The sequence below is a fragment of the Diabrotica undecimpunctata genome, chromosome 3 (genome assembly GCF_040954645.1).
Source record: "Diabrotica undecimpunctata isolate CICGRU chromosome 3, icDiaUnde3, whole genome shotgun sequence".
NCBI lineage: Eukaryota > Metazoa > Arthropoda > Insecta > Coleoptera > Chrysomelidae > Diabrotica > Diabrotica undecimpunctata.
This window is the reverse complement of record NC_092805.1, coordinates 108,178,894-108,192,903: the sequence shown is the minus strand read 5'-3', so window position 1 is coordinate 108,192,903 and position 14,010 is coordinate 108,178,894. Positions and strand designations below refer to the sequence as shown.

The 14,010-nt window shown below is 32.5% G+C and overlaps 1 protein-coding gene across 2 annotated transcripts in view; it reads right to left on the bottom strand.

The window, feature by feature from the left end:
* The window catches only part of l(2)k09913 (transmembrane protein 53-like lethal (2) k09913), a 45,816-nt gene that overhangs the window by 6,935 nt on the left and 24,871 nt on the right, over positions 1-14,010 (bottom strand). The window lies entirely within an intron of this gene.

Sequence of the window (14,010 nt, the reverse complement as noted above, 5' to 3'; positions counted from 1 at the left end):
GAGAAGTGATTTATCGACAGTTTTTTACATCGTAGAAAAAGAATCTCCATTTTTGAAAAAAAAAAAAAATGTACAACTTTTCACAAGTTATTCAATCTTAAATTATTTTATTCGTACCAGGTGAATTTGAAAACTGATATTACCTATTTGCTGTATTCGTCCGATAAACGAATACAATAATTGTAAATTATTTTAATTCTAGTTGCATGTTGCATTGTGCTAAAGTAGAAATCCTCAATTTAGAAGATTGATTTTATAGTTTTAACGCCGAATATCCTCAAATTTAAATGTACACAGCGGCCCTCGAAAACTATCAGTTTTTTCAAGTGCAATTTGCGTTTCCTCATAAGAAATTACAGAGTATAATATATTATAAAGTAGTATATTTATTTATGCTTCTCTATAGTAGACTTGACCAGAAGTTGTCGTACAGTGTAGCCAATTCTTGTTCACAAGTAGTAATTATTGTCATACAAAACCTGTATTCTTCCACGCAGCGATTATTACCGTCATAAAAATACCAAAAAACATCATTTTTTCAATAGTACAAATTAAGCACAAAATTGTAATGAAATAAATTTTATTTCTATGTTCCGTTTCGTTACATATTTAAATTTATAAAATAAAAATCGATATTTTAAAACATTATTTTTCAATCGTTTGGCAACGTTGAAATTAGCGAGGAAACTCCGATTTGGAATTAATTCCGACCCAGACATCTAAAACTAGTTTTTATTATTTTTTCGCCGAAGAAATGCCCATCAAGACATAACCGATGGTTCATTTACATTGGCGTTTCTATGGGTAGTGCATGTGTTGCATTTTATGAGTATATTTTATGTGATAAGTTTGTAAACTTATTGTTGTCAATAGTGTTTTATCAATACTGTATTGTAGTATTGATAAAGCGTGTTATTGATAACAAGAGTGTTATAGTTTGTCGTTTTATAGTAAATTTTTAGTTATATTCTGTGATTATTGAAATACAATGGACGAAAAACCGAGTTGTTCCAAGAAAAGACAGTAAAATTCTGATGTTGATTCCAAAAATGAAAAGCCGCAGAAGAGACGGAAAATGTTAACGTCCGAAGAGAAAGTATTGATACAAAACGTTTATGAAGGAATTGTCGGCAGAAAAATGGCATTAAATGTTAGCCAAGCGGTCGGCATTTGTAGCAGTTTAACAAAAGTATCCGTTAGCTGTATTTATTGTGTACTTAAAAATACATCGGAAAATAAAAAGCAAGAAAAAGGTAAAACTAGAGGTAGGAAAAGCATTGTTTTGGATGACGGGACAAGGAATATTATACGTCGAAAAATTCATTCATTTTATTTTCGGAGTGAAATTCCAACACTGAAAAATATTTCCCAAGAGCTCGAAAACGATGACTCCTTACCCAAGATATCTCGTAGAGTCTTAATCAGGACCATGCGCGAAATGAACTTTCGATATGTAAAACGCAACAGAAAAAGTATGCTATTAGAAAAAAATGAAATTATTCTGTGGAGAAGAAAATATTTAGAAGAAATACGAAAAATTCGCAGCACTGGACGCAAAATATATTATTTGGATGAAACCTGGATTAACGAAGGTCATACAGTTGGAAAAGTTTGGCAAGATTTAAATGTCAAAAGTAAACGCGAAGCATTTATAGAAGGCTGGTCTACAGGATTAAAAGCTCCATCAGGAAAGGGACGGCGTTTAATCATTACCCATATAGGAAGTGATACAGGGTTCCTTGATGATGGTTTGCTTCAATTTGAGTCGAAAAAAACAGGTGATTATCATGAAGAAATGACTTCCGAAGTATCTGAGCGCTGGTTTAAGAGATTCTTACCAAAATTGGAATCTGGGTCTGTGGTTGTTATGGACAATGCGCCATATCATAGCCGCAGACTAGAACAATTACCGACGACGGCATGGCGGAAAGGGAGAATTCAAGAATGGCTTACAGAAAAGGGGATTGCATACGAAGAATCAATGCTCAAAATTCAGCTACTTGACATTGCACGGTTAAGGAAAAGTGAATATCTTAAATATGCTGTGGATGAAACTGCAAAAGATTATGGTGTCAAAGTTCTACGTCTACCACCTTATCATTGCGAACTTAATCCCATTGAACTTATCTGGGCACAAGTGAAAGAAGAAGTAGCACGCAATAACAAAACGTTCAACTTAAACGAAGTTAAGGAACTTTTAATTCAAGCAATCCTCCATGTAACTCCAGAGAAATGGGCTAAATGTATAGGCCACATAATTAAAGAAGAACATCGTTTGTGGGAACTTGACACTCATGTCGAAGTTTTACTAGAGCCAATTATAATTATACCAGGTGAAGATAATGAAAGCGATAGGAGCACTGCATCTTCAGATTTAGATAGCGAATAATATTTTCTAATAGTTTAGTAGGAACATCAGCATAAAAAAACCAAAAACAAAAAAAAGCATAGTAAGTGTGTATAGTGTTTGTGTTTAAATAGCATAGTACAATGTTTTGTTACATCAAAAATTATTTCAATTTTGTTTTTATAGAATTTTAGTTTGTTTTATAGGATTTTATTTTGTTTTGTTTTATACTGTTTAAGTGTTTTGTTCATTTTATTTAATGGGACAATATGGCTCTTGGCGAACACCCATTTAAAAAAAAGTAACGCGCCACAAGACATACCTTTAGGGTGGTGTGGAAACTGTCTTAAAATTTGTTTTAAAAAAATTTCATTGTGTAACTCTAAAGACGGGTCACGTCAAAAGACGTTTTAGCGTAACTTCCGCGACAGCCGGGTGGCATCAGTAAGCTTTCTGCAAAATTACTTGTTTTTTATAGCTTTTTGTTTGTGGCATTCTGTATTTTTAGGAGACTAGGGAATAAGCCACAAAATATTTATTTATAGGTTTAATTTACTGATGTTTCGATCTCTACATAAAGAGATCGTTTTCAAATACACAAGTGATAGTAATATGTATTTTTCTACGGCTTTTAGCTTGCCGTCCTGTATATTTAGAAATAATGTTGGAAATAAGTAACAATATATTTGATTGAAATGTTCAATTTACTGACGTTTCGATCTCTATATAAAGAGATCGTTTTCAAATATACAAATTATAGTAATATTTATTTTTCTGTGGCTTTTTGCTTGTGGCATTCCGTATTTTTAGGGAGAATGTTGGAAATAAGCCACAATACATCTATTTACATGTTTATTTTACTGACGTTTCGATCTCTATTCCAGAGACCGTTTTTAAAGTTAAGAAAAAAAAAAGAAAATAAATAATATAAGATTATATAAATATATAATAATAAACAAATAAAATAAATATAACTATAATTTATATCTTTGATAACGGTCTTTGGATATAGAGATGGAAACTTCAGTGAAAACCTGCAAATAAATATATTGTGACCTATTTTGAACAATAATATTTAAACAATATAATATAATTAACGTTGAAATAAAAGTGAGTGTACGCCACTGGATTTTCATACGTCTTTCCCCACTTCTCCGCCTTCAAACGATGAATCACTCTCTCAAATAGTGAAATTAGAGTTTAACTTTGTCGCACTGCTATAACTAGACTTGTCGCTCTACTATGTACGTGTTAATTCTAATAACATAATAACATTATCTAAACTGAGATTATTATCACTATATTTTTAATTTAAAAAATACAAAACGTTTAAGTGAACTTGTGTGTGCTTCCGCCCCAGGGGTTGTTTTTACCCCTTCTCGGGGGTGGAAATTCTTAAGTGTAAGTCTGAGCTATTTATGATTGAAAACAGCAAGTTTTCATTGAAAAAAGTCACGTTTTTAACGTTTTTTTATGAATACATAATTAAAAAAATATACCTTTGATCGAAAAAGTATGTAAAACAAAAATGAAGCCTATAAGCAATGTATCCAACGTTAAATTGTAAGAAAATGGTTGATTTTCGTGGGTAATTATATAAAAGTTCTTTTTTCAATAAATATTCTCGTTTTTTATAAACTTCTGTACCGTAAAAAACAGTGGGGATATCACCGATTAAAATGTATGTCTTGGGGTGAACATCCCCTGTTTCGAATGCTTCAAACCGTAATTTTTCAAAATTGAAGGGTAGTTTGGCTTTTTAATGAACCTATCCTTGCAGTCCTTAAAATTACCTTTCAAATAGCGATGTATACATATATCAAAGCTTGAAAATTAACTGACTTATTAAAGAAAAACCAATTTTATTAAAAACAAAACCAAAATTATTCGTATTTTGGAGTTCTCACATATTTAAAGTACGCACAATAGTTTTATAGATGAATATCTCGGCACCAACAACGATATTTTCATTTCTAAAAATGATACGAGCCGTTCATCGTGCTTCGCAGTTCACATTAAGTCGTCGGTCCTTCTGGGCTAGTGTACATCGACAATAGCTACTTGAAACAGGGTTAAAGATGCAACTGGCGCCGAAATCTACCCGAAAGGATTTCTCCGGTAAAATGCCATACTTCATCGGAATCCATCACTTATCCCATCCGATATTATTATTATAGATGAATAGTCCACGCACAAAAATTCTACAGCTATAATATGTATATGTATTTATTTCCTTAAATTAAGAACGCTAAATACTTCCACTTTAGTGTATTCTTCAAAAAGTTTTGAAGCAGTTTATCCAAATTGTTCAAAACTAATACTTTTTGCCCATTGTTTCACTGACTGTGATGGGAGATCAGCTTTGTCGAGAAAAAAATTGTCGATCTTTTAGAAAAATCTACGAGACTTACTTACTTTAGAGACTTGCGAGAAAAGGCTCTAGTGTTTTATGATCCAAGATCAACGACATTTTAGAAGCTGGCAGTACTGTACAATTTTATTATATAGACTTGCTAAGGATCATCATCATCATCAGTAGCTCGACAACCCTTTCTGGGTCCTGGCTTGTTCTAGGATTTTCCGCCATTCTGTTCTATTCCTTGCTTTGTTTTTCCAGTTGGTAATCTTAAGTGTTTTCAGATCTTGTTCCATTTGTTCCATGTATCTAAGTTTGAGTCTTCCCTTTGAGCGTCTTCCTACTGGTGTTTGCCTCATAATATGTTTTGGTGTTTCAGTCTCCAACTTGCTAAGGATACTCACGTAAATAAATTAAATAAAATTTATGATTATTCATCGTTTCTACAGCAAATGAAGTACCTGAGTCATTTATAAGGCACTGTAAAGGATACTTCTGTTAAATTGTCTTCACTTGAGCCAACAGTGGATACTCTTGATGAGCACATAAAAGAGTATACTTACAAACCCAGCTATGGCTGGGAAATAAGAATATAATATAATTGACTGGGGATGGTTCAAAGATGCAGAACCTCCACAACCAGTAAGAATGCAAAGTTTGCCTGCATCAGAAGGAGAGCTGTTAAAGATGATTTTTTTTTTGTAATGGCATAAAAGGTTGCGCATGTATGTAGAAAAAACCTAAGACCACTGAATGTTAGGATAAATGAGCATGAATTATACATCAAAAACAGGGACTTCATCAAATAGCAGATATGTGAACATGCCTGTGACAATGAACACTGAGTACAATGGAAGGATTCATTAATAATCATGAAATAATCAGACAGAAAAAAGAGAAAAAACAGAGAAGATGCCCTTATCTTACTTAACGAAGAAAAATGTGTAGCAAACCTATCAACAGAATGTAGCAGGCTCTGGTTACCAATACTAAAAGAAGAAATCAGCAATAAGAATATACCAACATTAATGGATTAATAGGTCAGAGATACATCACCTACAATAAATTACATAAGTACACAAAAATCAGCACTTGATATAAATCTGAGAGTCAAACATTACCTTAAAAATTTGGCCTACAAGATCGAGGATAAGTAAGTCAACTGCCAGATTGCACGCTACATACCCCAGGAAACGAAGCATTTAAAAATCGAAAAATTACTGGGCGCTAGTTTTCAACTGCAATATGTGGGGGAAGTCGGAAAAGGCATACCATCTCGTGGTATCGAAATTTTTACTGCGTGATGGTTTTTTCAGTAACACTTACGCAAAAAAGCGACTTTTTTCATTTATTTCAATATTGTGAAAAAACTAGGCATTGTTGATGAAAACGTTTAACAGACTACTTTCTTGAAAATACTTACTATTTAAAATGAAAGTTTCTAAATAAAAAGTTTTTCAATTGTTTATAATTATTAAAATAAACAATAAAAATGTTTCAAACCACATTTCACAATGTGAGTTTTTATGTAGTTACTATATGTGCAAAAGATGAGACTGATCGATCGAGTAGTTTTTAAAAAATTCTCTCTGTTTATGTGATAAAGTAGAGGAAAGGCACCAAATTTGAGACAGGCGCCTAATTTGAGACACCGTCGTATATTTGTGTACGATAGGGTAACATCTAGTGAAAATATTGAAAACTGATCATTCTGTGCAGTAGTGGTAGATCTGCTTTTAGTTGACGCTTAGAAGTGACCTTTATTGTTTTGTCGACGTTAATTTGATTTACACATTACACAAATTTTTTTCGGAATTTATAAAAACTTACAATACATCAAGGAAAGATGATTACATTTACTCCAATTATTTTTTTTTGTTAGTTTAATATTAGTTAATACATTTTATGCAAATTAAACGGTAATTGTGTGGCATACATAACTAACAAAAATGCGTTTTATTCTTAACGGAAAAATCCTAATTTGAGATACCTGTAGGTTCCAAATTTGAGAGTGTCTCAAATTAGAACCCCGAGTAAAATTTTTATTTTTATGTGTTTTTTTGTTTGTAGATACCGCCAAAAAATAAAAAATGGAACGCAAATGATATGATACGTAAATACAGTAAGAAATAGAGAGATGGGCTATTTGAAGGCCTCAAAAGTTTTTGGTATAGTGATATGTGAAATCAGACAAGAATCCAGAAGAACTCGTCGGGATATCAATTGGTCGCCGACCTGTTCTTCCTTTGGAATTAGAAAATGAGTTGGTTGAGTATGCCCTAACTACGGAGCAACGTTATTTCGGGCTAAGAGCGCGTGATAAAAAACGACTGGGATTTCAACTTGCAATACGAAACTCGATACCACATCTATTTAGCGGAGTCAACAAATTAGCCGGAGAGAAATGGTTGAGGCTCTTTCTGAAAAGGCATCCGACGCTTTCAATGCGTACTCCTCAGGGAATGTCATGTGCTCGAGTAAAATCTTTTACTCCTGAAAATGTATCCAAGTTCTTTGACCTGTATGAACCAGAATATCTTAAGCTTACTAACCCTGCACAACGTATATTCAATGTAGAAGAAGCAGGTTTCGTCTACTTCAACAAAAAGGGGCAAGCTGATTGCTGCTATTACATGTATGAATACTGCAGGAGTTTTCGTACCACCATTATTAATCTTTCCTAGAAAAAAATATGAAAACAGAGTTGATGCTAGGAGCTCCAACTGGAGCAGTCGCAGAATGCCATGTGTCAGGTTGGGTACAGGCCGATATTTTCACTGGATGGCTTCAACACTTCATAAAATTCATTAAACCCTCAGCTGCAGACCCTGTTCTTTTTGTACTTTATGGTCACTATTCTCATACGAGAAACGTTACTCTAATAGATTTGGCCAAACAGAATCATGTGACGATTATTTGTCTCTCACCACATTCTACACATAAAATGCAACCGTTGGATGTTGCTTTTATGGCACCGCTGAAAACTTACTACGCACAAGAAATAGAAAACTGGCTTAGAGAAAATCAGTTGAGTGTTGTGTAAACGAAAGGGACGAACAAATAATAGAACCAAACCATGACTAACCAAATCATTCAATGCGAGAACATACAACTCCTAGTCCACCATTACCTCATCAACATCTTGTTTCTCCGGAAGACATCTGTCCAATCCCTACATACAAGAGAGATACCACTAAACAACCACGTGCCAGATCAGGAAAGGCTTCAGTAATTACTCTAACACCCTACAAAGAAGAATTAGAGCAAAGTTTGCAGAAGAAAAAAGCAAAGAAACTAGTACCCCAGCTAAACTTGGATTGTGTATTTGCTTCAGAAAAAACAGTTCAACAAAGGGTGTTAGATCAAAAAACAGCAACGCCCGAAGAAGAAATAGCAGATGAAGACGTAGGTCAACCTTCTACATCAAAAGGCAAAACATCAAGAAGGAAGCGAAAAATTTCTTCGAGTTCAAGCTCAGTGAAGACTTTCCATTAGCTGATTCATCGTCCAATGAAAGCTGAGAAAACGACGATAGATGTTACCAATGTGGCAGATGGGCACATGAAGACTGTGGAGAAATAAAGTCCAGCACATTTATTTGCCTTTTCTGCGAAGGAAAGGGCTTTTTTGAATAGTATCTCAAATTAAGGTACCTGTCTCAAGTTTAGATACCTGGCTATCCCAAATTAGGGCACCTTTTATTTTTAATATTAAATGTCGCAAAAAAATTAAATGTATTTTTTTGCAAAAATATATGTTTTATTCGCTTTATTTTTTTTTGTTGTGTTCTAGAAACATAAAATTTAAGTTTTTGAAATAAATGTTTTAAACACTTTTGAATATTCTGTTTTATATTTGTTTTTCAAAAAAAGTGTCTCAAATTTGGTGCCTTTCCTCTACTACCCTTCGGACATGCCATAAAAATAGTTACAAAAACTGTCAACTCTATTCGAGTAGCGCCTTTGCAATACTGCTTTTTCAGGGTCGTATTAGTAAATTGTGATGCTGATCTCATTCTACATAATGAAGTAGATTCAATAAAAGCATAGCTATTTGTAAATTTAATTGAAGTAATAAAAAATTATCTTAATACCAAAAACGGACCACTGCAGGTTGGTGGATTTAGGCTTCATCACAGGCATAATGGAAACATTGAAATATTTAAATTCCAGAATTGCAGGGAAAAGGCAAACATTTAGCTGAAAGGATAGGGTCTGTAAACTCGTTTAGAGCTAAACTGATTTTGTGCATGTCAAAAAGTGCATATTTTATTCCTTCAAAATCTCATAAATAACTAATAACCAAAAATTTGCTGTTGCACGGACTGAAGAGTTGTTCCTGACATCGTTTTTTATAATAAAAAATAGGTTTTAAAAATTCACTAATTGGTAAATGAAATCGACATTTTTTTACAAACAGCTTGGGCTAATTCTAGAATGGGCTCTTGGGTGCAAAAATATTAGGGAGTCCTGTTATAGACTCTAACCACAGAATAAGAAACAATGGGTAATTGTTTTATTAAGGCTTTTGTAACGACAAAATAGTGATAGAAAAGGAAGCGGAACATATATCAATTATTTCATTTATTCAAAAACTCTATCACCAAATGTATAGTCGTAGTTATTAAGTTTATTAATACATAATATATACTATGTATACATATTATTTAATCGATAGTACAATAGTATTAGCAAGAATTAAAAACATAAACATACAACTGATAACGAAATGAATAATCGACTTGTTTTGTTATCATAACTATTATAATTATATAATAATTTATACTGACATAATCTTTTTATAATAAATATAAAGTGTATGGAAACCTTAGACAAAATTTAATATCCAATGAACCGTAAACAAACCATCAATCAAAATTAGCAGAAACTATTATTATATAAATGGCCATATTTACTAAGTACAGAGTGACTCATACAAAGTTTACCAAAGTGCAGAGTGGGCCAAATTGTAACTACGCTAAGATGCCAAAAATAATAATAAAAAGCCAAAAATAATTTAAAAACTCCTTATTTTTAAAATGATCTTTTTTGAAAACGATTTCCAAAGTGGAAATCGAAACGCCAAAAACAAACGTAAAATGTAATTTTTATTACAATAAATTATGATATTATCCCATTTAAACACAATATTTAAAAATTATAATATTTTACTTAACATTAGTCAGTCTAGGTATACACATATAGAGGGTGTTAGTAAATACTTTCAAGGTTAATTCTGCATGATAAAATAATGCTAATAACAGTTTGCTATATAAACATAAACGTATGTCAACAAATTCTTCGTTTCCGAAATACAGGTTGTTGACCTTTTGCAAAGCTTTTGCCACAATTCTAATAAAAAACAAAAAAGTAGACATCGATGGTAGTAGTATAAATTGGCTAAATCAACATGGCTGCAGTACAGAAAAGACGAGGAAAAGGGCCAATAAAAGAGGAAAAATATAAGGATTTAGAAGAGCTGTGCAATAAAGGCATTATTCCTTCCCAGTATCATCTCTTCTATAAGTCGTTGCTCACCAACAATAAGGTCAATCAGCCAGATGTGCAAAGTGATTGACATATTTAAATTTATTGATGGAAATAACCACAATATATTTATTAAAAAAACAAACTTGATTGGAGTTTCGACTTCTAATTCAGAAATCGTTTTTTTTTAATTTTTTTTTTAATAAAATATATTGTGGTTATTCCCATCGAGACGTTTAAATAGTATTTAATGTCACAAGAAATTAGCTTCAGAACAATATAAAGTTATAATAAAATGAATTATGATTATTATTTTTATTATTATTATTAGTAAATTGGGTAACCCTCAGTTGTGAAATTAGATTATAATGCTACAGCAACAAAGAATTACAAGTAGGTACCATTTAATTTTAGAAAAGCTTACTCTTAATCCTACTACAAAGTCATTTGTATTTAAATGGCGTGGTTAAGTTTTCGAACCAGGTAGAGATTAATTAATTTTAATTTATTGTACTTTTAATTATTATACCTGCCAGTCAGTATGTTCATCTCTCGAAATTTATCGATATTACTCAAATACAAATGACTTTGTAATAGGATTAAAATTAATCTTTTCTTAAATAAAATGGTACATATTTATACATAAATCTCTCTAATAATATACTTTTCAGTTAGGAACACAAAAATGTATCTCCGCTACTTTATCTAATTGTTGATATTTTGAAAACACAATTTATCCATTGTTACGTATGATTGTATTACCGTAAAGAATACATTCCTAAGATTAATAATTCGGAACAAAAAAGTTGAGAATAAACTACAGGTCATTACAAAATGCAAATCATTTGTTTAAAAACCTTATATAAGCTCTCCTGAAAAGTAGTCATTTTTGAGATACATTTTTGTGTCACTAAGCCGACGAAATTACACAATCTTTCATCATTATTGATGCATCTTCCCATTGAGGTCTGTGCTCGTTGTCCCAGGCTTGTTTGTATATCTGTGAACTAAGAAGAAGAGTGCTAAAAAAACACAACAAACGATATTTATTACCGAAAGAAAAATCTCAACTATAAGGTATTTTACCATCTGCCAAAACAAAAATATCGTTAGAAAATCAAGGAGTATATGGGATTATAAGTGGGAACTGTGACAAGTTGTATATCGGACAGACCAACCGAAGAATAAACGTTGTCACTTCCAAAACATGTCTTAAACACAGGACATACAATAAGCCTGAACCAAACTACGATGCTAGCTAACATTGAAATTAAAAGAAAACGCGAAAACAGAGAATCAATAGAAATAGAAAAAAAAATCTTAACAGTCTAAACCAAAGAGATGATGCTCAAAGGCTTCCAAACGGTATTAAAGAAAAAGTCAAAAATACATTAATAGTAATTGATGTTCATTTAGTCGGTCCATATTTCCTCCCAAAATTACTAACAGGCGAATCTTACCCTAGTTTCCTACAGGAAGAGTTAACTATTATTTTTCAAGAAATTCCTCTACAGCTGAAACAACACTTATGGTTCATGCATGATGGTGCACCACCCCATTTTAGCGTTCGTGTATGTAATCACTTAGATACAGTAAATCCAAATCGTTGGATAGGCAGGGGAAGTATAAAACATTGGCCTATTCGATCGCCCCATTTAAATCCTCTATGTTTTTGGATCTGGGTTTTTCTTAAGTCCCTAGTTTATTAAACTCCCGTCGAACATGTTGATGCCCTGAGGTATCGGATTATATCCAGCTGTGAGACGATAAGACAGACACGAGGAATATTTGACAATCAATGAGGTAAAGAGTTGAATCAGGTGTCACGGATAATGTCATTTTGAACATTTGTTGTAGCATTGTGCCTATTTTAAAATTTTTATTAATGTTACTTTATATTATTGTTCTAGTTTATAGATAGTTGTTGATAATGTATTAAATAAAGGAAAAATAATACGCGTTAAGATGTTTTATTTTTTTGCATAGAAACGGCGCCTAATATGAAATTGGGCAAGAGAGATTTTTTATTATAAATTAAACAAATAATTCAAAAATTAGTTTCATTTGAGATATTTCAGTGGCGTATTATTTTTTTTCCTTAAAAAATTCAGATCATTACCAGTAAGTACCTCTTAAAACATACCAAATTTCATTTTGATATCTTAACTGGTTTCAGAGCAATAAATAAATCAAATGAAAAGATGTTTTTGTACACACTTATGACAAATCAAAGAATGGAAAAGAAAAGTATTTTTGAAGTGTGTAAACATTTATTTCCTAGTTGAGCGCACTTCCTACAAAGCAGTTGAGCAGTTCCTACAAAGCCCTCTTCAGAGCTATGGTCAAGTTTTAAAAAGTACCACTACTTAAGAGAGATCCGTTTTGGTGGAAAAATCCACAATTTTCCATTAAGATATTTCTTTAAAAACACACACACACACACACACACACACACACACACACACACACACACACACACACACACACACACACACACAGAGAGAGAGAGAGAGAGAGAGAGAGACAAAAGACTGTACATTGGACTCCAAAAAAAAACACATTAAAAATTTGATTATGGTACGGTCATCAGAACCAGACCATTTTGTTGGAGTTGAAGTAGCATATTGATTCTATCTGTTATTTCAACTTCATTCTGTTGGTGCGACAGTCATAATCATTCTTTGATTTAATAAATTGTCAGTTTGTAATATAACATAAGTTTATATAGCAGTGTCAATATTTTTCATGCAGAATCACCCCTTGAAATTTGTCGCACTTATTTACTAACCATCATCATCATATAACGGGGGTCCTACGGCGATTGCCGCTTCCCGCATTTCAGCCTCCATCTTTTTCTATCTCTCCAATCTCCCTCTTCTAAGCCTCTAGATTGCATTGTTTTTGTAATTTCTCTTCTCCAGGAATTTGGTGTCTCTGTTGTCTATTAATTTCCTTATCTTTTCCCATCTGTACTCTACTCTATCCTCTTTCAGCAGTTTCGTATAATATTCTTCCCATTCATTTAACTTTATGAGAGAAATGTTGTCTTCACTTTTCTCATTTTTCCTAAACTGCTTTAATGTTTTCCAAGCTTGTGCCACTTTTGTTCCACCCATAAATCTGTCCAGTTCATCACACTTAGTCTTAAACTTAAACTTATTTACTAACACCCTGTACAATTTAACGTCGACAGCAAAAGACTAGTGTAGAGGAGCTTTACTATAAAGATTACGACCTCGCCTTGTCATTACGGCTTCACCGCCTTGTCAGGTCCTTCGAAGCGGCGACCTTGGCAATAATTTTTGCAGTGAAAACCGAATCCACTTCATTCTTCGCCAAAGGCAGACCTTGTGCTACCTTGTTTGTGGGCTACAGGTTGGAAAATTTATAAAATTAGAATATATTATTTTTCAGCTATTCAGCTAGTTTTCTAGATATGTATATTATACTTGCAGATTGGGATATAGTTCTTTTAAAGCCCAACACTATTTCCAATATTTATGGACGAAATTCCATAAAAAAATACCATACCAGTGAGAAGAGTGTGACAAGCAAAAATATTGAAAAACAAAAAATAGGAAGACCAAGATAGACAAGAGGTGAAGTAATCACAAAGATATTGGAGATAAGAAGGATGTTGACACGAAACTGCAAAGATTGACAAACATTTGTAAAGAAGTAAATTAAACCTTACAGCATTATATCATGGTAGAAAGTTTTTTGATTATATATATATATATATATATATATATATATATATATATACAGTATACTCCCTTTATAACGAACACGGTTATTACGAGGTTTTGCTTATAACGAGG